Source organism: Frankliniella occidentalis, unplaced genomic scaffold, assembly GCF_000697945.3.
Source record: "Frankliniella occidentalis isolate FOCC.00 unplaced genomic scaffold, Focc_3.1 Scaffold3, whole genome shotgun sequence".
Classification (NCBI taxonomy): domain Eukaryota; kingdom Metazoa; phylum Arthropoda; class Insecta; order Thysanoptera; family Thripidae; genus Frankliniella; species Frankliniella occidentalis.
Genome location: NW_026267133.1, coordinates 2,713,093 through 2,716,315, shown reverse-complemented (window position 1 = coordinate 2,716,315; position 3,223 = coordinate 2,713,093). Strand labels below are relative to the sequence as shown.

At 58.8% G+C, this 3,223-nt stretch overlaps 2 protein-coding genes across 6 annotated transcripts in view; one reads left to right on the top strand and one right to left on the bottom strand.

Moving 5' to 3' along the window:
• The window catches only part of LOC113204664 (galactosylgalactosylxylosylprotein 3-beta-glucuronosyltransferase S), a 14,340-nt gene extending 13,425 nt beyond the window's left edge, over positions 1–915 (bottom strand). Inside the window, exon 1 of the mRNA XM_052267171.1 lies at positions 896–915. The gene's annotated coding sequence lies outside the window, so the exon portion shown is untranslated. The remainder of the gene's footprint in view (positions 1–895) is intronic.
• The window catches only part of LOC113211871 (adenosylhomocysteinase-like 1), an 83,358-nt gene that overhangs the window by 9,192 nt on the left and 70,943 nt on the right, over positions 1–3,223 (top strand). Inside the window, exon 1 of one of the 5 annotated variants that reach the window (XM_052267065.1) lies at positions 1,671–1,968. The exons of the other annotated variants lie outside the window; for them this stretch is intronic. The gene's annotated coding sequence lies outside the window, so the exon portion shown is untranslated. Of the gene's footprint in view, positions 1–1,670; positions 1,969–3,223 lie in introns of those variants that run through there. 5 annotated transcript variants of the gene reach the window in all.

Here is a 3,223-nt window from a genome sequence, read left to right as displayed (position 1 = left end):
CGGCCCCCTTGCTCACTGGTCCATGGGGGTCTCATCATCAGAGAAGCGGTCGTCATACCGTCCGCTGCTCAGCAGAGCTCGGGTGGTACTGTACAGCGGCGGCGAGAATATAACCAACCACGAGAGCACTGCACAAAAAAGAGGCAAAAAAAAGAAACCCTTCCTGTTTCGTATCGCGCGAACGGCTGATCTCCAACGCGCTCACCACCGCCACGATACAGTATAACCCTTGCCTGGAGCAGTTTTCCAGCATGGCAAAGAAGTTTCTCCCGTTTTCTCTGCTTTCAACGTGTTTGAGTAAAACCAAGCCATGGTGTATCCATAAGTTATGCTAGTCTAGGATTAATCCAAACTGCAAGTAAACCAGGACTTCATTTTCACCACAAGTCTTCGCTGAGAGAGTTTCACTAGCAAACACTTAAATCTGAATTCAGCCACTTTCCCCTATCGGTTGACTACCATTGGACGTACAAAAAATTACTCTATTCTTAGCGGTGGGTAACTAAGGTTTGTTATGTTCACCAGAACAGACCATAACATATATCCACGACGCTCACATTTTTCATCTTTCTATAAAGCTCATGTGCTACTGTACCCTGCGCCTTCTGAGGCCCTCCGCGAATTCGTGAGATGAGTACTTATTACTCGGCCTCCTTAAAATGACGTGTAATTTGCACACGGTGACAGCGACTGCTTTTAAAATGACCACACTTCTGTGAAGTAATTTTTATGTGAATGTCTGCATTTTTCCTTGAAAAGTTTCATTTTTTTCATTACTTTTTGACAACACTTTCATTTTTTTGAAAAAAAATCTGTAAAAGTTATGAATTGTTCCGTATAAATTTCGGACTTTTAACTACTTTTTGACCCCGAGTCGTGCTTCGCTTGTGTTTACCTTCTCGATGCTGGCCGGACGCGTGGCTAGCGGCCGGGCGGCGGCGGCGGGGCGGTGTGGGGCCGCGCGGCGGGCCGCCCCTGCACTGCTGTCAACACGCACCGCGGGCGCAAGCGCACAGCCCTCGGCGCGGACCTCTGCGGACCCTGCGGTCGGCGGAGAAACCCCTCGCTGACTGCGAGACACCCGGCTCTGCGCGCCCGGCCCGGCGGCGGCCACCCCGCGCCACTGGGGCTCTCTTGTTCCGGGTGGGGGTTGGGGGTGGGGGCGCCATTGATTGTGAGGGGAGGGGAGGGGGGGTAGCTTAGGGGTGCAATAGAGGAGCAGGCCTCTTCAGCGTGGGAAGGGGGGGGGGGGTTGGAGGTGGCGGTCCGTCCCACTGTTCTTACCTCACATGACACCTCCTGCTCCTCCTCCTCGCCCTGGTCGCCCTCTGCTGCTCCCTCCTCTCTTCCCCCATCGACCTGTCCTGATTCTCCTCTACTTCTCGTCCGCTCCTAATGCGGCAGTCAGGCCCGGCCAGGGCCGGCCCCCCTAGGGCGCAGCGAGGCGCAGTGAATGCAGACCTCCCCCCCTCCCCCTCTTCCCCCCTCTCCGACCCTCTCCCGCGCCCCCGCTCCGCCCGCACCCCTGCGAGCGAGCCCGGCACCGGCGCAGCAAAGCCGAAGGGAAAAACGAACCCGTCCGTCCGCCTTTACCCTCCGGGTTGTGGAGGGGGGTTGGGGGCGGACCAGCTGACTGAGCGGCGGGCCCGCGCCAGTCGCTCCGGGACGGCCGCCGCTCGCGAACACGCGGCGCCCCGTTGTCCCCACCGCCCGCTCACCAGGCGACGCGCAGCACAGCCGAGCAGCGGCGCGGCGAGCATCGCGTCCCGTAGGATCTCGGCTCCGCGGCCTCGGCCCCCGCTCTCTACGGCCTGCGCTCTCTGGACGCCGTCCCTTTTGGCCTCGGCTCGGCTATCGACGCTCAGCGTCGTCTTCCAGCAGCTCGGCGCGGCGCGTCGCAGCGCGTCACGTGAAGCCGGCTCAGCACACCTCTCCCTCACCATGGCGGCGCCCCCCGGGTGCGGCGAGGTTCGTACCTGAGGAGCGAGCAAGCAGGGCGGGAGCGAGCGAGCGAGCGAGCAGGGCGGGAGCGAGAGAGATAGCGGGCGTGACGTGGTGCCGGCTCAGAACCATCCCTGCTCCACCGTGATGGCGTCATCCGCACTGGAAACGCAAGTGTGTGAATATCGCACACTTGTAGAGGTGTGTGAATATCCATTCGTACATTTAGAGGGGCAAACGTGTGAATTTTTCCTAGAAAACTCACACGTTTACCCACCATAAGTGTACGCAACGGATTTTCGCTCATCCTCATGTGAGCGGACATTCACAACACTTTGCGTTTCCAGTGCGCGGGTGCGGCGATGAGGTGCGTGAGTGCGTACCTTAGGAGCGAGCAAGCGGGGCGGGAGCGAGACAGCGCTCGTCAGTCTGACCACACGAAGGAGCGAGCAAGCGGGGCGGGAGTGAGAGACAGCGCTTGGGAGTCTGTCCACACGAAGGAGCGAGCCAGCGGGGCGGGAGTGAGATAGCAGAGGCAGGGGTAATCACGCACGAGGAAAGAAAACAACCCAGGGCGGCGCCTTCATTGCATGGCATGCCCGGCCCAAGGCAGGGGGAGGGGCGAGGGGAGGCGGGCGAAGCGGCGGTGAGTTCCACGGGTACCAATCTCAACCTTTATTTTTTGTTTTTTTCTACCCCTCGCCAGCCTGGCCGGACTTTATGGGCGCGCGTGATTCTTGCAGAGGGCATCGAGTTTACTGTCGGAAAAAGCAGGGGGAGGGGAGAGAAGAGACGACTGAGAGAAATTCCCGCGTAAAAATCTAAGGCTTGTTTTGGACCCATTCTCGTCGTTTTCCACTAGTCTGATAACGACCAGCATAGTACGAATATACGACGAAGTATCGAGGTATTCCGTCGTATTTCCGTTCCTTTGCCGCCGCACCAGGGTCGTTTAACTGGTAAAATTCCCGACGAGAATGCGACGAGAAAACGACGACCCATGCAGCGCCGGCGCCGCCGGGCACCGCCGTATACTCGTCGTTTATTCGTCGTATTTTGGTAGCGGAAGGGGAAAGAAATAAAACGGTCGGCCGCCGAGAGGCGGGAGGCGGGCTCGAACCGCCGACCACTCAGTCGCGACGCCTAGTCGGTATCCACCTGGCCAGGGAGGACGCCTGCAGGCAGCGCGGCCGGAACCGCATCCTATGCTGACCTGTGCTCTCTCGACACAAACCTCACTCTCAGCGTTCTAGATTTAGACTGGGCCACTATGCACTGCGTC